Below are 22,212 nucleotides of genomic sequence, written 5' to 3'. Positions count from 1 at the left end.
TCCACTCACACAGACAGCATCGTGAGGAAGGCGCAGCAGCGCCTCTTCAACCTCAGGAGGCTGAAGAAATTCGGCTTGTCACCAAAAGCACTCACAAACTTCTACAGATGCACAATCGAGAGCATCCTGGCGGGCTGTATCACCGCCTGGTATGGCAACTGCACCGCCCTCAACCGTAAGGCTCTCCAGAGGGTAGTGAGGTCTGCACAACGCATCACCGGGGGCAAACTACCTGCCCTCCAGGACACCTACACCACCCGATGCTACAGGAAGGCCATAAAGATCATCAAGGACATCAACCACCCGAGCCACTGCCTGTTCACCCCGCTGTCATCCAGAAGGCGAGGTCAGTACAGGTGCATCAAAGCTGGGACCGAGAGACTGAAAAACAGCTTCTATCTCAAGGCCATCAGACTGTTAAACAGCCACCACTAACATTGAGTGGCTACTGCCAACACACTGTCAATGACACTGACTCTACTCCAGCCACTTTAATCATGGGAATTGATGGGAAATTATGTAAATATATCACTAGCCACTTTAAACAATGCTACCTTATATAATGTTACTTACCCTACATTGTTCATCTCATATGCATACGTTGATACTGTACTCTATATCATCGACTGCATCCTTATGTAATACATGTATCACTAGCCACTTTAACTATGCCACTTGGTTTACATACTTATCTCATATGTATATACTGTACTCGATATCATCTACTGTATCTTGCCTATGCTGCTCTGTACCATCACTCATTCATATATCCTTATGTACATATTCTTTATCCCCTTACACTGTGTATAAGACAGTAGTTTTTTTGGAATTGTTAGTTAGATTACTTGCTCGTTATTACTGCATTGTCGGAACTAGAAGCACAAGCATTTCGCTACACTCGCATTAACATCTGCTAACCATGTGTATGTGACAAATAAAATTTGATTTGATTTGATTTGATTTGATTTGATTTGGAAGAGTGGGGTAACATCTCACAGCAAGAACTGGCAAATCTGGTGCAGTCCACGAGGAGATGCACTGCAGTACTTAATGCAGCTTGTGGCCACACCAGATACTGACGGTTACTGTTACTTTTGATTTTGACCCCCCCTTTGTTCAATTTCTGTTAGTTACATGTCTGTGGAACTTGTTCAGTTTATGTCTCAGTTGTTGAATCTTATGTTCATACAAATATTTACACGTTAAGTTTGCTGAAAATAAACGCAGTTGACAGTGAGAGGACGTTTCTTTTTTTGCTGAGTTTAGTTGCGGAGAGTCCCTGTAATCCTAGATTCAGATCATTCAGGCGAGAAAAATCATCATCCAGATAGGCCAGTCGTGTGAGAAACTCGTCATCATGCAGGTGGTCAGACAAGTGAAAATGGTCAGTAAAGAAAACTTTAAGACAGTCTCTCAATTTAAAAAAAAAAAAAACGTGTCAATACTTTGCCCCTTGATAACCAAGGCACTTCTGCATGTTGTAAAAGCGTTGCATGGTCGCTGCCCACATCATTGTATAGTGCAGAAAATACACGAGAGTTCAGGGGCCTTGTTTTAACAAAGTTAACCATTTTCACTGTAGTAGTGTCCAAAATGTCTTTCAAGCTGTCAGGCATTCCCTTGGCAGCAACAGGTTCTCGGTGAATGCTGCAGTGTGCCCAAGTGGCGTTGGGAGCAACTTCTTGCACGCGGGTTACCACTCCACTATGTCTCCCTGTCACGGCTTTTGCACCATCAATACAGAGACCAACATGAGCTGCAGCTACATATGGACCATTAGTGGAATTCCTGCGAGAGAGTAACGGTTAATGTGATTGGATGCTAATTACTTGACTAGGCTACCTGTATTTGACGTTGTATTTTTACTTCGCTGAACACTAGAAGGTTTAATTTTATTTTTGGCAGTGAAATGAGGCTACTCAGGCGAGAAAAAACCCTCACCCAAATGTATAGCCTGTTGGAAAATATAAATGACTGTTTGAAAATGTGAATTACATTTTTTATTGGCGTACCCCCGACGGCATTGCGCGTACCCCAGTTTGGGAATACCTTCTTTAGATCAAGTAACAATAGCATATCAATAATGAACGTTTACCCCTCCCATATGAAACTAAAAGGTACAATAATGTTATCATACAGTGTCATTCATATAATATAGGCTACACAGTTAGGTAACATTAGCTAGCTAAACAAAATCATTTCTGCATCCTCCTCACAACAACGTGTTGGCTGTTAGCTGCATGTTGATGTTTAGCTAACCCATAGCTAGATAGTAGCTCTTAGGCTTACACTAGCATATTAAAAGGTATCTTTAGTGATGGGGGTGGGGGGGAAAAAAAATCAAAGTTATGTCTCAATATTATTTTGCGCCGATATTATATTGACATTTGACTCCTAGCTAGTGCTAGTTGGCTGTACCTGCGCCAACACTCATCCTATAGCTTGTTTTCCATCACCTTTTTAAATAGTGAGCCTACATCTTTTCAGCACTTTTATTTTCCTGACTGATCAAAACTTGTTTCACCTGGATTCACTTTGTCTGTCTGTCATGCAAAGAGCAGGTGTACATAATGTTTGTAAACTTGTGTATTATGCTTATAATAATAATAATAATAATAGTAAGCCGTATGGCAGCAGCATACGGGGTGGGTGGGTGTATGCATGGTGATGAGTGTCTGTATTAGAGGTCGACCGATTAATCGGAATGGCCGATTAATTAGGGAAGAGTTTTCATAACAATCGGAAATCGGTATTTGGCCATTTTTTATTTATTTTACACCTTTATTTAACTAGGCAAGTCAGTTAAGAACACATTCTTACGTTCAATGATGGCCTAGGAACGGTGGGTTAACTGCCTTGTTCAGGGGCAGAACGACAGATTTTTAGCTTGTCAGCTCGGGGAATCAATCTTGCAACCTTACAGTTAACTAGCCCTTCGCTCTAACCACCTGCCTCTCTTTGCACTCCACGAGAAGCCCGCCTGTTACGCGAATGCAGTAAACCAAGGTAAGTTGCTAGCTAGCATTAAACTTATCTTATAAAAATCAATCAATCAATCATAATCACTAGTTAAACTAGTAATATCATCAACCATGTGTAGTTATCTAGCGTGTCCTCCATTGCATATAATCGATGCGGTGCGTATTCGCGAAAAAGGACTGTCCTTGCTCCAATGTGTACCTAACCATAAACATGAATGCCTTTCTTAAAATCAAAACACAGAAGTATATATACACTGCTCAAAAAAATAAAAGGGAACACAATGTAACTCCAAGTCAATCACACTTCTGTGAAATGAAACTGTCCACTTAGGAAGCAACACTGATTGACAATAAATTTCACATGCTGTTGTGCAAATGGAATAGACAACAGGTGGAAATTTAGGCATTTAGCAAGACACCCCCAATAAAGGAGTGGATCTGCAGGTGGGGACCACAGACCACTTCTCAGTTCCTATGCTTCCTGGCTGATGTTTTGGTCACTTTTGAATGCTGGCGGTGCTTTCACTCTAGTGGTAGCATGAGACGGCGTCTACAACCCACACAAGTGGCTCAGGTAGTGCAGCTCATCCAGGATGGCACATCAATGCGAGATGTGGTAAGAAGGTTTGCTGTGTCTGTCAGCGTAGTGTCCAGAGCATGGAGGCGCTACCAGGAGACAGGCCAGTACATCAGGAGACGTGGAGGAAGCCGTAGGAGGGCAACAACCCAGCAGCAGGACCGCTACCTCCGCCTTTGTGCAAGGAGGAGCACTGCCAGAGCCCTGCAAAATTACCTCCAGCAGGCCACAAATGTGCATGTGTCTGCTCAAACGGTCAGAAACAGACTCCATGAGGGTGGTATGAGGGCCCGACGTCCACAGGTAGGGGTTGTGCTTATGGCCCAACACCGTGCAGGACGTTTGGCATTTGCCAGAGAACACCAAGATTGGTAAATTCGCCACTGACGCCCTGTGCTCGTCACAGATGAAAGCAGGTTCACACTGAGCACGTGACAGACATGACAGTCTGGAGACGCCGTGGAGAACGTTATGATGCCTGCAACATCCTCCAGCATGACCGGTTTGGTGGTGGGTCAGTCATGGTGTGTGGTGGCATTTCTTTGGGGGGCCGCACAGCCCTCCATGTGCTCGCCAGAAGTAGCCTGACTGCCATTAGGTACCGAGATGAGATCCTCAGACCCCTTGTGAGACCATATGCTGGTGCGGTTGGCCCTGGGTTCCTCCTAATGCAAGACAATGCTAGACCTCATGTGGCTGGAGTGTGTCAGCAGTTCCTGCAAGAGGAAGGCATTGATGCTATGGGCTGGCCCGCCCGTTCCCCAGATCTGAATCCAATTGAGCACATCTGGGACATCATGTCTCGCTCCATCCACCAACGCCACGTTGCACCACAGACTGTCCAGGAGTTGGCGGATGCTTTACTCCAGGTCTGGGAGGGAGGAGATCCCTCAGGAGACCATTTGCAACCTCATCAGGAGCATGCCCAGGCGTTGTAGGGAGGTCATACAGGCACGTGGAGGCCACACACACTACTGAGCCTCATTTTGACTTGTTTTAAGGACATTACATCAAAGTTGGATCAGCCTGTAGTGTGGTTTTCCACTTTAATTTTGAGTGTGACTCCAAATCCAGACCTCCATGGGTTGATAAATTTGGTTTCCATTGATGATTTGTGTGTGATTTTGTTGTCAGCACATTCAACTATGTAAAGAAAAAAGTATTTAATAAGAATATTTCATTCATTCAGATCTATGATGTGTTATTTTAGTGTTCCCTTTATTTTTTTGAGCAGTGTATTTAAACCTGCTAAAAGGCAGGTAAAATTTAGCTAAAAGAAATCCAGGTTAGCAGGCAATATTAACCAGGTGAAATTGTGTCACTTCTCTTGCGTTCATTGCACGCAGAGTCAGGGTATATGCAACAGTTTGGGCCGCCTAATTTGCCAGAATTTTTTACCTAATTATGACATAACATTGAAGGTTGTGCAATGTAACAGGAATATTTAGACTTATGGATGCCACCTGTTAGATAAAATACGGAACGGTTCCGTATTTCACTGAAAGAATAAACGTCTCGTTTTCGAGATGATAGTTTCCGGATTTGACCATATTAATGACCTAAGGCTCGTATTTCTGTGTGTTATTATGTTATAATTAAGTCTGTGATTTGATAGAGCAGTCTGACTGTGCGATGGTAGGCACCAGCAGGCTCATAAGCAATCATTCAAACAGCACTTTCCTGCATTTGCCAGAAGCTCTTTGCTGTGCTTCAAGCATTGCACTGTTTATGACTTCAAGCCCATCAACTCCCAAGATTAGGCTGGTGTAACCGATGTGAAATGGCTAGCTAGTTAGCGAGGTGCGCACTAATAGCGTTTCAAACGTCACTCGCTCCGAGACTTGGAGTAGTTATTCCCCTTGCTCTGCATGGGTAACGCTTCGAGGGTGGCTGTTGTCGATGTGTTCCTGGTTCGAAAGCTATACTGTTACACTGGCAATACTAAAGTGCCTATAAGAACATCCAATAGTCAAAGGTATATGAAATACAAATGGTATGGAGAGAAATAGCCCTATAATAACTACAACCTAAAACCTATTACCTGGGAATATTGAAGACTCATGCTAAAAGGAACCACCAGCTTCATATGTTCTCATGTTCTGAGCAAAGAACGTAAACGTTAGCTTTTTTACATGGCACATATTGCACTTTTACTTTATCTCCAACACTTTGTTTTTGCATTATTTAAACCAAATTGAACATGTTTCATTATTATTAAGTTAAAATAAGTGTTCATTTAGTATTGTTGTAATTGTCATTATTACAAATTTGAAAAAAATATAATAAAGTATTAAAAAATTCATAGGTATCGGCTTTTTTTGGTCCTCCGATAATCGGTATCAACGTTGAAAAATCATAATCGGTCGACCTCTACTAGTAATATCATCAACCATGTGTAGTATAATAACTAGTTATTATGATCGATTGTTTTTTGTAAGATAAGTTCCATGCTAGCTAGCAACTTACCTTGGCTTACTGCATTCGCGTAACAGGCAGTCTTCTTGTGGAGTGCAACGAGAGAGAGGTAGGTCGTTATTGCGTTGGACTAGTTAACTGTAAGGTTGCAATATTGGATGCCCCGAGCTGACAAGGTGAAAATCTGTCGTTCTGCCCCTGAACGAGGCAGTTGACCTAGGAACGGTGGGTTGTCATTGAAAATAAGAATGTGTTCTTAACTGACTTGCCTAGTTAAATAAAAAGGTATAAAAATTATTTTTTTTAAAATAAGCAAAAATACCGATTTCCGATTGTTATGAAAACTTGAAATAGGCCCTAATTAAAATCGCCCATTCCGATTAATCGGTCGACCTCTAATCTATATATCTATACATATAGACACACACAGTTGAAAGTGCATGTCAGAGCAAAAACCAATCCATGAGGTTGAAAGAATTGTCCATAGAACTCCAAGACAGGATTGTGTCGAGGCACAGAACTGGGGAAGGGTACAAAAACATTTCTGCAGCATTGAAGGTCCCCAAGAACACAGTGGCCTCCATTTTTAAATGGAAGAAGTTTGGAACCACCAAGACTCTTCTTAGAGCTGGCCACCCGGCCAAACTGAGAAATCGGTAGAGAAGCCCTTAGTCAGGGAGGTGACCAAGAACCCAATGGGCACTCTGACAGAGCTCCAGAGTTCCTCTGGAGATGGGAGAACCTTCCAGAAGGACAATCATCTCTGCAGCACTCCACCAATTAGGCCTATATGGTGGAGTGGCCAGGCGGAAGCCATTTCTCAGTAAAAAAGCATGACAGCCCCCTTGGAGTTTGCCAAAAGGCACCTAAAAGGACTCTTACCATGTGAAACAAAATTCTCTAGTCTGATGAAACCAAGATTGAACTCTTTGGCCTGAATGCCAAGCGTCACGTCTGTAAGAACCCTAGCACACTCCCTACGGTGAAGCATGTTGGTGGCAGCATCATGCTGTGGGGATATTTTTCAGCGGCAGGGACTGGGAGACTAGTCAATATCGAGGGTAAGATGAACAGAGCCAAGTACAGAGAGATCCTTGATGAAAACCTACTCTAGAGTGCTCAGGACCTCAGACTGGGGCAAAGGTTCACCTTCCAACAGGACAACAACCCTAAGCACACAGCCAAGACAAACCAGGAGTCTCTGAATGTACTTGAGTGGCCCAGCCAGAGCCCGGACTTGAACCCGATCTACAATCTCTGGAGACCTGAAAATAGCTGTGCACTGACACTTCTTATCCAACATGACAGAGCTTGAGAGAATCTGCAGAGAATGGGAGAAACTCCCCAATTTGGGTGTGCCAAGCATGTAGTGTCATACCCAAGAAGACTCAATGCTGTAATCGCTGCAAAAATGTCTTAAAACCTGTTTTTGCTTCGTCATTATGGGGTATTGTGTGTAGATTGATGAGGATTTTTTTTAATCAATTTTAGAATAAGGCAGTAACGTAACAAAATTTGGAAAAATTCAAGGGTTCTGAATACTTTCCGAATGCACTGTATATTCTTTAAGAATCAATGGATACATGTAATTAATTTATAAGTCCAGAAATGGATGTAGCAACTGCTAATTGTCACATTTAAGATTTGAATGTCTATTTCAGACTCGGGCTCTCGAGTGGCGCAGTGGTCTAAGGCACTGCATCTCAGTGCAAGAGAAGTCACTATAGTCGCTGTTTATTTTATTTCTTAACTGACTTGCCTAGTTTTTTTTTTTAAATAAACATCCATAACTGTAGTTTTTTCCTCTCTAAAGTAATAATAATTCAAAATTATTGTTTTTGTATTCAGCAAAGACCTTCCTTTGAAATGGCTAACAATGTTTTGACCTAAGACTTACAAACTGAGACTTTTAATAATATGTTCTCTCTCAAAAATCCAATTTCATGTAGCATCCATAACGCGTCTTGCATGCTTTATTTCTCCAACATGCCAATATTTTAAAAGGTCTGCTTTTTGGGGTAAACACTACTATAGACACACGCATCAAAAGTTGTATTTATATTTTGTTTGTCCATTCTGTGAGACATGAAAGTTGTGATTTTGTGTGCAAATGTAATGTCCATAACACTGGAATCTCCCATAATCAACAGGGACAATTGGTTTTCGCTGCCGGCCTACCCCTCTCTCTCCAAATGAGTGTGACTGAATGTGAAAATGTTGGCTCTGGCTCCGACTGTGGGTCAATCCCAAATGGCACTCTAGTGGGCTCTGGTCAAAAGGAGTGTATTATTTAGGGTATAGGGTTCCATTTGGGGCGCATCCACTATGCTGAGCACGTCTGCAAGGCTGACTGACTCACTCTACCCAGCTAAGGAACCAGGGGAGTGCAGATGCTTTTACACAAACTACAGAATCAACAAAATTACTGGTGCAGCATACATAAAAAGACCCCCCTCCTCTCATTCTCACTAACTAGTACTGTATCTGGCTGGCTGCCAGGTAGTGAGCTCTTGAAGACACTGTCATTACAGGCCACCTTCACAGGCAGAGAAGAGGTAGAGAGGCTGGCATCTAGCAAACAACCAGCGCACTACTTTGACAACAAAACTAAAATGTACATACCGATAAACCAAACTCACATGCATAAAGCTTAGGCTAAAACATTATTTTTAAACAAATTAAATGTTTGAGGTAAAAATATAGGTGTATGGCATAATGTCACAATGATAAGCATGCAATTGTCTCTACAGCACATGAGATGTTTAACAAGGAAATTAGTTAGCTGGAGAGAAAAAAATGTCCCCCAGCACCCCCAAATACCAGGTCAAAGGTTGAGTGATGTCAGCAGAACATGCAGTACTTATGGGAATTTATTTAGAGACGGGCAAGTTAACAACAACCAGCTTCACCCCAGAAGCATTAGTTACAACTCATTACTCGAGGAAGTCATCAGAATCATAAAGCCATATGGGAATGCCAACAACACGTAATTGGATGACAAGGCGGCAAGACTTTGCCATTGCCTGCCCCCAAAGAAAATGTTATACCTTCATATAAATGAAGAAAAACTCTGGTCATTAGTTTACAGTTGGGTGTATTTCAACCGGTATGCCCAGTCATCACAGGTGTGTTCACTTTTAATCCATTCCAAAGTGCACATATTCCTCTCTGTATAAACTTGGGCAGAGAGCGGTTGTGCTGTGCCGGCCCTGCTCTCTTTCTCTTCCCTGCTGCACCGTGACTACCCGTGCACACAGTCACTGGCCCCTTCCTGCTTCAAAGTAAAAAAAACAGCTTGACTGCTGACTGATCGGCACCGACAGGAGCAACTCATTGGGAGTCGGCTGCACACACGCACACACAAACACTGGCTGCCTGCTGCACGGGACCCTGTCAAAGTGTGTGTGTGTGGGGAGGGGAGGGGGGAGGCTCGGCAACAAAGCGAGCGGTCCCTCATTCAGAATACATACAAAGACACTTCTCTAGTGAGACATGGGAACATGCATCACTTCAGAGTTAATACTGTTAACAGCCTTTGTGTGTTATGACTTGGGAGGTACGGACCCATCAATAGAGGTGGCTCTCTTCAGTGTCTGTTAATCAGTCCTGATGGACCATCCACTCCATTGCAGGCCAACTGGAATTTATGTCATCCAACCTATAGCTGCACACATGTTCTGAGGGAGGGAGGTATTTGCAGACGCCTTAAGTGCAAATGTTTCCCACCCACAGGAAGGTCTTGGACTGTGACTTGATACAAAGTTCAAATAACAACATTGGTGTATCAGACACCTACGTGAGCGAGTGTGTTTATAGTAATAGTATAAAATGTAGCTACTCCTTGGCTTGGTCATGATTCTTGGTCAACAAGGCATCAGCTGGAAAACACTTGTAGTTCCTAGGGGAAACCTAGGAGAAACCTCAAACCCCCTACCCATTTTAATACACACACTGCACACACAGGCACACAGCAGAGAACCCTCCCAATTCCCAACCCGCAGATCAGTCATATCAACTGCTGCTTACAAGCTATTTTTAGTTAAGCCCTCAGTCACTCACCACAGCCAATGTTTCTGAACATAGAGGATGTACAGTCGTGGCCAAAAGTTGAGAATGACACAAATATGAAAAATCACCAAGTCTGCTGCCTCAGTTTGTATGATGGCCCTGTCCCAAAAGGACCAGCTGACATGTCAGTGATTCTCTCGTTAACACAGGTGTGAGTGTTGACGAGGACAAGGCTGGAGATCACTCTGTCATGATGATTGAGTTTGAATAACAGACTGGAAGCTTCAAAAGGAGGGTGGTGCTTGGAATCATTATTCTTCCTCTGTCAACTATGGTTACCTGCAAGGAAACACGTGCCGTCATCATTGCTTTTCACAAAAAGGGCTTCACAGGTAAGGATATTGCTGCTAGTGAGATTGTACCTAAATCAACCAATTATCAGATCATCAAGAGCTTCAAGGAGAGCGGTTGAATTGTTGTGAAGAAGGCTTTAGAGCACCCAATAAAGTTCAGCAAGCACCAGGATCATCTCCTAAAGTTGATTTAGCTGCGGGGTCGGGGCACCACCAGTACAGAGCTTGCTTAGGAATGGCAGCAGGCAGGTGTGAGTGCATCTGCACGCACAGTGAGGCGAAGACTTTTGGAGGGTGGCCTGGTGTCAAGAAGGGCAGCAAAGAAGACATTTCTCTCCTGGAAAAACCCCATGGACAGACTGATATTCTGCAAAAGGTAAAGGGATTGGACTGCTGAGGATGGGGGTAAAGTCATTTTCTCTGATGAATCCCCTTTCCGATTGTTTGGGGCATCTGGAAAAAAGCTTGTCCGGAGAAGACAAGGTGAGCGCTACCATCAGTCCTGTGTCATGCCAACAGTAAATCATCCAGAGACCATTCATCTGTGGGGTTGCTTCTTAGCCAAGGGAGTGGGCTCACTCAAAATTTTGCCTAAGAACACAGCCATGAATAAAGAATGGTACCAACACATCCTCCGAGAGCAACTCCTCCCAACCATCCAGGAACAGTTTGGTGACGAACAATGCCTTTTCCAGCATGATGGAGCACCTTGCCATAAGGCAAAAGTGATAACTAAGTGGCTCGGGGAACAAAACATTGATATTTTGGGTCCATGGCCAAGAAACTCCCCAGACCTTAATCCCATTGAGAACTTGGTCAATCCTCAAGAGGCGGGTGGACAAACAAAAACCCACAAATTCTGACAAACCCCAAGCATTGATTATGCAAGAATGGGCTGCCATCAGTCAGGATGTGGCCCAGAAGTTAATTGACAGCCTGCCAGGGCAGATTGCAGAGGTCTTGAAAAAGAAGGGTCAACACTGCAAATATTGACACTTTGCATCAACTTCATGTAATTGTCAATAAAAGCCTTTGACACTTATGAAATGCTTGTAATTATACTTCGGTATTCCATAGTAACATTGACAAATATATCTAAAGACACTGAAGCAAAAAACTTTGTGGAAATTAATATTTGTGTCATTCTCAAAACTTTTGGCCATGACTGTACACAAACAAAAGTGATGCAAAAGACCTTGGAAAGCTGTGCAAAACTGATTAATCTTATTGAATTATATGATAGAGATGAAGGGGGACGTCGACAGAGAGTGAAGAACAAAGGACAAAAAGTGTCTCGATCTGGGGGGCTCCATTCCCACAGGTCCCGACAGATAATTGCGGCACGGTCTACATTTTTCATTTTGCAGGCGGGAGCAGGCGGTCAGACTGGGATGAAAATATTTTTGTAGTCCTGCAGATTATTTGGAAACGTTTTCTTTCTAATTTGTATGCGTTAGCCTACCTATATTGTATTAAAAGCACATCTCGGTCTACCCATGTGAGAGACGCAGACTCGGTCTCAACATTTAAGTCTTTATTGAAGACTCATCTCTTCAGTAGGTCCTATGATTGAGTGTAGTCTGGCCCAGGAGTGTGAAGGTGAACGGAAAGGCACTGGAGCAACGAACCGGCCTTGCCGTCTCTGCCTGGCCGCTTCCCCTCTCTCCACTGGGATTCTTTGCCTCTAACCCTATTACAGGGGCTGAGACACTGGCTTACTGGTGCTCTTCCATGCCGTCCCTAGGAGGGGTGCATCACTTGAGTGGGTTGAGTCACTGACATGATCTTCCTGTCTGGGTTGGCGCCCCCCCTTGGGTTGTGCCGTGGCGGAGATCTTTGTGGGCTATACTGGGCCTTGTCTCAGGATGGTAAATTGTTGGTTGAAGATATCCCTCTAGTAGTGTGGGGGCTGTGCTTTGGCAAAGTGGGTGGGGTTATATCCTGCCTGTTCCAGTATTTATGCTGATGTGTCGGGGGCCTAGAGTCAGTCTGTTATATCTGAAGTATTTCCCCGGTGCCCTGTGTGAATTTAAGTATGCTCTCTCTTTCTCTCTCTCGGAGGACCTGAGCCCTAGGACCATGCCTCAGGACTACCTGGCCTGATGACTCCTTGCTGTCCCCAGTCCACCTGGCCGTGCTGCTGCTCCAGTTTCAACTGTTCTGCCTCCGGCTATGGAACCCTGACCTGTTCACCGGACGTGCTACCTGTCCCAGACCTGCTGTTTTCAACTCTCTAGAGACAGCAGGAGTGGTAGAGATACTCTGAATGATCGGCTATGAAAAGCCAACTGACATTTACTCCTGAGGTGCTGACCTGTTGCACCCTCTACAACCACTGTGATTATTATTATTACTTGACCCTGCTGGTCATCTATGAACATTTGAACATCTTGGCCATGTTCTGTTATAATCTCCACCCGGCACAGCCAGAAGAGGACTGGCCACCCATCGTAGCCTGGTTCCTCTCTAGGTTTCTTCCTAGGTTCTGGCCTTTCTAGGGAGTTTTTCTTAGCCACCGTGCTTCTACACCTGCGTTGCTTGTTGTTTGGGGTACAGCACTTTTGAGATATCAGCTGATGTAAGAAGGGCTTCATAAATGAATGTGATTGGATCTTTATTGTATTATTCACACACACTCAAAATACGCTGCGTCAACTTCAGTAGCCTACCTGTCCTCTTCTAGTTGGGCATGTGAGATGAAGTGCGCCTAGTATACACTACACGACCAAGAGTATGTGGACACCCCTTCAAATTAATGGATTTGGCTAGTTCAGCCACAGCCGTTGCTGTCAGGTGTATGAAATCATGAACACCGCCATGCAATCTCCATAGACAAACATTGGCCTTACTGAAGAGCACAGTGGCTTTCAACCTGGCACCGTCATAGGATGCCACCTTTCCAACTAGTCAGTTCATCACATTTCTGCCTTGGTAGAGGTGCCCCTGTCAACTGTAAGTGCTGTTATTGTAAAGTGGAAATGTCTAGGAGCAACAACAGCTCAGCCATGAAGTGGTAGGCCACACAAGCTCACGGAACGGGACCGCCGAGTGCTGAAGGGTGTAAGCACATAAAAATCTGTCCTCGGTTGCAACTCACTACCGAGTTCCAAACTGCCTCAAAGCAACGACGGCAGAATAACTGTTCGTCGGGAGCTTCATGAAATGAGTTTCCATGGCCGAGCAGCTGCACACAAGCCTAATCAGTGGGCCTGCACAGAGCCCTGACCTCAACCCCATTGAACACCTTTGGGATGAATTGGGACGCCGACTATAACCCAGGCCTAATTGTCCAACATCGGAGCTCGACCTCACTAATGCTTGTGGCTGAATGGAAGCAAGTCCACGCAGCAATGTTCCAACATCTAGTGGAAAGCCTTACCAGAAGAGTGGAGGCTGTTAGAGCTGCAAAGGGGGGGTGTTCGACAAGCAGGTGTTCACATACATTTGTTTATGTAGTGTATATATTTTCCTGAAGGGGCGCCATCGATTTTCATTTCAGAGAGGTCAGATTTTCTCCATGTAACCCTTATTATGAATAAATTTCACTCCCTTACAAGCAAAAACTCAAACAGGCAGTACCAGTGACCCGCTCAATACGGAAGTGGTCTGATGATGATGCTAAGCTAAAGGACTGTTTTGCTAGAACAGACTGGAATATGTTCTGGGATTCATCCGATAATATTGACAAGTTCACCACATCAGTCACTGGCTTCATTAATAAGTGCATCGAGAACAATCCCAACCAGAAGCCATAAATTACAGGCACCATCCACACTGAGCTAAAGGCTAGTGCTGCAGCTTTCAAGGTAGCGGGAGCCACGCTCATTGAAATCCGCTACGACATCTGACGAGCCATCAAACAGTCAAAAGTCAATACAGGATTAAGATTGAATCTTACTACGCTGGCTCTGACGCTCGTCAGATGTGTCAGGGCTTTAGGGGTGCGTGCTTAGTACTCCCTGTTCACCCACGACTGCATGGCTGCACACGTCTCCAACATCATTAAGTTGGCTGATGATACGTGGTTGGCCTGATCACCGACAATGAGACACCCTATAGGGAGGAGGTCAGTGACCTGGCAATGTGGTGCCAAGAAAACAACCTCTCCCTCAGCAAGACAAAAGGAGCGGATTGTGGACTACAGGAAACAGAGGGCCGAGCACACCCCTATCTACATCGACGGGGCTGTAGTGGAGTGGGTCGAGAGCTTCAAGTTCCTCGGTCCACATTACTAAGGAATTATCATGGTCCACATTTTACGTAATTATGACATAACATTGAACATTGAAGGTTGTGCAACATAACAGGAATATTTAGAGTTATGATGCCACCCGTTAGATAAAATATACAGAACAGTTCCGTATTTCACTGAAAGAATAAACGTTTTGTTTTCGAGATGATAGTTTCCGGATTCAACCATATTAATGACCTAACGCTCGTATTTCTGTGTGTTATCATGTTATAACTAAGTCTATGATTTGATAGAGCAGTCTGACTGAGCGATGGTAGGCACCAGCAGGCTCGTAAGCATTCATTCAAACAGCACTTTCGTGCGTTTGCCAGCAGCTGTTTATGACTTCAAGCCTATCAACTCCTGAGATTAGGCTCGTGTAACCGATGTGAACCGATTTCTGTGTGTTTATCATAATTAAGTCATGATTTTATATTTCATAGAGCAGTCTGACTGAGCGGTGGTAGGCAGCAGCAGGCTCATAATCATTCATTCAAACAGCACTTTACTGCGTTTGCGAGTAGCTCTTAGCAATGTTTGATGCACAGCATTGTTTATGACTTCAAGCCTATCAACTCCCGAGATTAGGCTGGCAATACTAAAGTGCCTATAAGTCAAAGGTATATGAAATACAAATGGTATAGACAGAAATAGTCAGCGTGTTATAATTCCTATAATAACTACAACCTAAAACTTCTTAACTGGGAATATTGAACCAACAGCTTTCATATGTTCTAATGTTCTCAGCAAGGAACTTAAAACGTTAGCTTTTGTACACAGCACATACTGCACTTTTACTTTCTTCTCCAACACTGTGTTTTTTCATTATTTAAACCAAATTGAACATGTTTCATTATTTGAGACTAAATAGATTTTATTAAGTTAAAATAAAAGGGTTCATTGTTCATTCAGCATTTTTGTAATTGTAATTATTACAAACATAATGGGGGGGATTTTTAATTTTTAATTTTTTTAATTTTTTTTTTTAAATCGTCCGATTAATCGGTATCAGCATTGAAAAATCATAATCGGTCGACCTCTAATTGTAACCCGTGTGTTCTGATAATTGTGTTGTTTTCTCTATAATCTGCTAGTTCATATGCCTTGCAACCTAAGGCTGAGACAATAAGAATAAATTCAACCACACATTTGTTTCATTACAACACCGGAGAACAACATCTGTCCTGTGAAGTCCACAATACATAATTGCATTAACTAACAGTGACATGATCTTCAGCATGGGGCGGCAGGGTAGCCTAGTGGTTGGAGCGTTGGACCAGTACCCGAAAGGTTGCAAGTTCAAATCCCCAAGCTGACAAGGTACAAATCTGTCGTTCTGCCCCTGAACAGGCAGTTAACCCACTGTTTCTAGGCAGTCATTGAAAATAAGAATTTGTTCTTAACTGACTTGCCTAGTTAAAAGGTAAAAATAAAAAATAAATGGTCGCAAAGAAAACAGGAGCTGCCGCCACTATTCCAGCACCATTTCAATATCATCGAATCACCTATGCTTAGTCTAATACAGTGGTAACTAAAAGATACCAACATTTTGTCCAATCAATGTCAGCTAAATATGATGTGGCTGTCCATGGTACTGATGTGAATATGTGTGCGCGCAAGTGGAAAAAACATGTTGACTCACCCTATGTAGAGAAACGCCAATGCCATCCTCCTCTTTCATGTTGGCTAAACGGTCTATGACTCTGTCATACAGTACATGCTTTTAGTTTTTGTTGTCCTAGGCTACCTGGCTGAAATACTTGCTGGCTAGCCTAACTTCCTTTCATGGGCAACGATACGCCACGGCAGCTAGTTAACATTAGTATACTACCTCTAGCTACATGTTGAACTTCCATGCTCTCAGGCCAGGGGCAAAATGTATGAAATGTATGGTTGGATCAGAATTGGCATTATAATCAGTGGATAGTACGGAGAATTAAGTCAAACCACAAGTCCAAATCCCAATCCATGTCTAATTTAGGAAAGGGACGATTTTAGCTAACTAGCCAGCCACCGGAGGACAACAACAATTTACATTTTTTTTCTGGAAATAATGTCATTTGGCTTGTTATATGATTGTTCTGAAGCCAGGGAGGCGACACCATTGCTGGCTTCCCTTGCATTCAATGCTACGGGCTGCACCAATGTCATACTCTTTCTGACTGGACAGCATCAGACAGATACACTACACATAGTGAGACAGAGGGGCACTGTTCCGTTCGCTCGGATGCTTTCTCCGGTGAAATACATTCAGCCTCTTGCGAATTAGAGAAAATCTATGAAACACAGAGGCTAAAGAATAAATTATTTGGTGTTTTATCCGGGAAGTCTGGCTTCCCTTGGCATCCATGAATAGGTAGCAGGTAGCCTAGTGGTTAGAGCGTTGGACTAGTAACCGAAAGGTTGCAAGATTGAATCCCCGAGCTGACAAGGTAAAAATCTGTAGTTCTGCCCATGAACAAGGCAGTTAACCCACTGTTCATAGGCCGTCATTGAAAATAAGAATTTGTTCTTAACTGACTTGCCTAGTTAAATAAAGGTAAAATTTTTAAAAAAATTACACTTTCCCGAATTGGATCCTTTGTTTCCATTCTGCTCCTCCCTTCCTATAGGCAGAAACTCAAACAGGGAGTACCCGTGCTAAGGTCTATTCAACCCTGGTCTGGCCTATCCGAATCCATGCTTCAAGATTGTTTTGATCATGCGAACTGGAATGTGTTCCAGGTTGCCTCTGAGAATAACATTGAGGTATACACTGACACGGTGACTGAGTTCAACAGGAAGTGTATAGGGAATGTTGTTACCATTGTGACTATTAAAACCTTCCCAAACCCAAAACCACAGATAGATGGCAGCATTCGCGCAAAACTGAAAGTGTGAACCAGTGCATTTAACCACAGCAAGGTGGGACTCCAGACAATTACAGATTAGAAAGGGAAAACCAGCGGAAACCAACGCTTTGCTCCCGGACAAGCTAAACACCTTCTTCACCCTCCTTAAAGATAACACAGTGCCACCGATGCAGCCCGCTCCCGAGGACTGTGGAGGGTGCTCGTTCTCCGTGGCCGATGTGGGTAAGTCTGCTGTCCTCACTTGCTCCAACATGTCCACCATTGTTCCTATACCCAAGAAAGCAAAGGTAACTGAACTAAATGACTATCGCCCTGTAGTATTCACTCCTGTCATTATGAAGTGCTTTGAGAGGCTGATTAAGGGTCATATCACCACCACCTTACCTGACGCCCTAGACCCACTTCAATTTGCATACCACCCCAATAGATCCACAGACGATGCAATCACTGCATCTGGACAAGAGGAATACCTATGTAAGATCGCTGTTCATTGACTACAGCTCAGCCTTCAACACCATAATACCCTCCTAGCCCAGGCCCTTGGTCTGAACCCTAACCTGTGCAACTGGGTCATGGACTTCCTGACAGGCCACCCCCAACAACACCTCTACTGCACTGATCCTCAACACTAGGGGCCCCATATGTGTGTATGCTCAGTCCCCTCCTGTACTCCCCGTTCACCCATGACTGGGTGGCCACGCACAACTCCAACTCGATCATCAAGTTTGCAGACGACAACAATAGTAGGCCTTATTACCAACAATGACGAGACAGTCTACAGGGAGGAGGTGAAGGCCCTGGCAGAGTGGTGCCTCACCGACAACAAAATGAAGAAGACAGCAGAGGGAGGATGCCCCCATCCACATCGATGGGTCCGCAGTTGAGAAGCTGAAAAGCTTCAAGTTCCTTGGCACTGGCAATCTGAAATGGTCCACCCACACAGACAGTGTGGTGTAGGCAGCGCAATAGCACCTCTTCAACCTCAGGTGGCTGAAGAAATTCAGCTTGGCCCCTAAGACACTCACAAACTTTTACAGATGCACCATTGAGAGCATCACCGCCTGGTATGGCAACTGCACCGCCCACAACAGCAGGGCTCTCCAGAGGGGGGTCTCCCCAACGCATTACAGGGGCACACTGTCCACCCTCCAGGACACTTACAGCACCCAATTTCACTGGAAGGCCAAAAAGATCATCAAAGTCATCAACCACCCGAGTCACAGCCTGTTCACCCCGCTATCATCCAGAAGTCACGGTCAGTACAGATGCATCAAAGCTGGGACAGAGAGACTGAAACAGAGCTTCTATCGCAAGGACATAAGACTGTTAAATAGCCACTAGGTCGGCCTCAACCCAGTACCCTGCCCTAAAATTAGTCACCATCACTAGCCGGATACCACCCGGTTACTCAACCCTGCACCTTAGAGGCTGCAGCCCTATGTAATTAGACATGGAATCACTGGTCACTTTAATAATGTTAACATACTGCATACATATGAAATGAGTAAAATACTGTATTCTAGTCAATGCCAGTCCGAAATTGATCATCCTAATAATTATATATTTCTTAAATTATTTTACTTTGAGATGCGTGTATTGTTAGATACTATTTCACTTTTAGAGCTAGGAACACAATCAATTCGCTACATCCGCTAAATATGGTGTAGGTGACCAATAAAATTGTATTTAATTAAATATATAGCCTATAGCAGGGAGTCTGCAACCTTTGTCATATGAGTGACAATTTACAATTTTTAAAAATCTGAGTGCCAGTTATGATGTTCAAATAAGCAGTGTGGGCTATTCAACTGTGCCCAGAAAATGTCTAACTGCCCACAAACTGCATAACCTAATTCTAGCTGGATACTAGACAGATACACTGTCTATTCAGCCACACCCCACAGTGCTCCACTATGCCTACCTGTATCAAGGCACTTTCCATTTAGTGGTGCTGAATCACAGGTGCGGCCTTAATGTGTAGATTTTTCTTAATTCCTTGGTCAAGTTTGTTTGTCTTTATGCGTCCTTGGTCGATTGTAGGCCTAAGTAATTCCTTTGACGTATGCCTTTTATTTCAATGCATGTGTAGGGTTTATCTGGCATAGTTTGAATTCGCAGTCAGCTGTTTTATGCTCAGGTTACTTTCATATTGATGTCGGTATTTGATAGTGTGTAATATACATCTATTTCATGTTGCGCTGTTTCCACAAGTAGGCTAAATTAGTCAATGTAGCCTATGTATGATGAGGTTGAGTAGTACATTGTACACACCATTCCACAGACCTTTAAACCTAATATAGTGGTGATAATGTATTGGGAGGAACATTTTATCTTTTTGCAGTTCTCCAAATAGCATTTTAGAGTTAAAAATGTGTGTGGAAGTACAGTAAATGAGCTTCAACTGGTGGGTGTATTTCTACACCCTAGGTTTAGATGAACTGATGCCACTGAAAACTCAAGAGTCATAATTCTACAAGCCTCTCGTTCACATGTCCTTCACCATAAGGGGCTTATTGGAGCTGTCATCTGTGACAGACTTGTAAGTGTGCTTTAAACAATCTACATTTGTTGTTTGCTAGGCAAACAAATTAGATATTTTTTTGATACAGTTGAAACGAGGTGCATTTGTGGTGGCCGCAACCGGACTAGATTGTGAACGACACTTGGCGGAATGCATCGCTTGACTGCCGTGAGTGATTCGCACAATAGCCTATCGTTCGCGAACTGCAGCACCCAAACGATTCGTTCTCGAGTTCGTTGACCAGAGGCTGTGTGTATGTTTTGGTTCTACAAAGCGGTGTCCATCATACCATTCAATAAATTAATTGCATTCAATGTTGCACCATGCGATCACTGATCCGTTCTAAACATGCAAATAGACAGTTGATATTCGGGAATACGTCTCCAGCAGGTCAAACGAACGACAAAAATTAACCGAGTCACTCGGAATCATTACAAAAAAAAACGAATCGTGCGCGAACTGCACATCACTAGCTACTTCTCATTTGAACGTACGATGAAGACAACACAAATTCGCTAACGTTAGCAAAGCTGACCAATGTCGCCCCCCATTCGTAAACAAACACTACCGTCGTTATCGTATTCATATTGTAGTGGTACAGTTGCGTTATATTTAAACCACAATGATTGGAAAAAATATCAATTGAAGACATTTTGAATGCGGTATAAATAAAAGGCAACTGTCAGTGTGACTGTTTACGAAATGGTTGCTAGCCAGCAAACGTTAGCTAACACTTGAGACGAATTTGGATATTTTACGAGACAGTAGTTCAATTCCAAGACAAAATCGTAACTACGTAGCCTACTTACGTTAACGTTACTTTCCTAAATCTATGACGAGACGATTGACTAACATGCGAATAATGGCTTGGGCCATTTGTGGCTAACAAGCTAACTAGCTAGCTCTGTGCCCTGCTAGTTAGTAAACAACTCTGATGTAACAAATATCCTGTACCAAAATGTAGCTCGTTAGTTGGCAATGATGTCAATGATGTGAAAAAAAAGTCAATGATGTGGTAGTACAGTGCTACCACTAGCTATAGGTTTTATAGCTAACTAGTTAGATGATGGTTTAGCCTGCTCGCTGTTTAGCTACATGCTAGCTAACGTTAGCTTTAAGTGACAATGGAGTGAAGTGGCTGCTGGTGCTGACTTACCTTGCAACTTCAACTGGCCGGGGTTGGTCTGCGTGGCTGCAGTCTGAGCTCCGCGGCAGTAATGCGCAAACCCGTTTTCTGGATGATTGGGACTCGGTTTCATTAAGATAAATTGTACTGACAAAATAACGTAGCCAGCTATCTAACGTTAGCTTTTAGGACAAGTTGCTACTGTAGCTAACTAAACGTTAAATGTCGAAAGGTTGTCCAGGCTCGTCTACCTAGGAAACTTGTTTAGGCTAACGTTACTTAACCAGCTAACGTTAACTAGCTACCCTTCGCAGCGCTCGGCACCATCAGTGCTATTTCAATAAAGTACAGCTTTAATTCAATTAATTTCAAAACAGTGTAGCGTTGTCCGTCACCCAAGCGTTCTGCTTTGATGGATAACCCTGCCCTACCCTCTCAATAATGTCGCTAACTGGCCTGATAACTGAGGGCAGCCTGGTCTGCTTGCCTGCTGTATTGAAGGGCTGCACTTTCCTTGGCTCTGTTCTCCACTAACGTTACAGTGCGAATTCTAGCCACCACAGTTCAGTCAGCTAGCTAGCTAACAAGCTGCTTCCTTCTGTTGCACAATGGGCTGGTGTAATTTATGCATGAGATCAAGGACTTCTATGACCACACTGTAATATAGTCTGATTAATCAGGCTGTAGTACACAGGTCATTCATTTGTATATAAAGCCTGAAACGAATGCTTCCAAAATCGTGTAAATGTAAACAATGTACTTTTACAAGCCAGAATGTATAATGAAATTACATTTAAACTCTGTTGCTTCAACTGCTCGATTTTTTTGGGACAAAATATCCATAGGAAAGTATTGTTTTTTCTGATTTTTAAAACATATTTTAGTCTAATGTTGGATATTCAGTTCTCTCATCAATAGCTATTGAACCAAGCATGCCATGACAATGAAAATTGTATATTCTGAATGAAGAACAATCAACACTTGTTTTTGTGGGAATTTTAGATTTTTCTGAAAATTGAAATCCGAATAAAACATTTTAGATAATTAAAAATTCACCAAAGAAAACGTGTTGATTGTTCCCCATCCTCCCCTGATTCAGAATATACAATTATCATGGCATCCTTGGTTCAATAGCTATTCATGAGACA

At 43.3% G+C, this 22,212-nt stretch overlaps 1 protein-coding gene across 2 annotated transcripts in view; it reads right to left on the bottom strand.

The window, feature by feature from the left end:
- LOC112248927 (zinc finger MIZ domain-containing protein 2) overlaps positions 1 to 21,694 on the bottom strand; it is a 79,671-nt gene extending 57,977 nt beyond the window's left edge. For both annotated transcript variants that reach the window (XM_024418385.2, XM_024418386.2), the window contains exon 1: positions 21,095 to 21,694. The gene's annotated coding sequence lies outside the window, so the exon portion shown is untranslated. The remainder of the gene's footprint in view (positions 1 to 21,094) is intronic.
- Between the last annotated feature and the right edge of the window lie 518 nt (positions 21,695 to 22,212).

The sequence above is a fragment of the Oncorhynchus tshawytscha genome, linkage group LG04, assembly GCF_018296145.1.
Source record: "Oncorhynchus tshawytscha isolate Ot180627B linkage group LG04, Otsh_v2.0, whole genome shotgun sequence".
NCBI classification, from domain to species: domain Eukaryota; kingdom Metazoa; phylum Chordata; class Actinopteri; order Salmoniformes; family Salmonidae; genus Oncorhynchus; species Oncorhynchus tshawytscha.
This window is presented reverse-complemented; position numbering and strand designations above follow the sequence as displayed.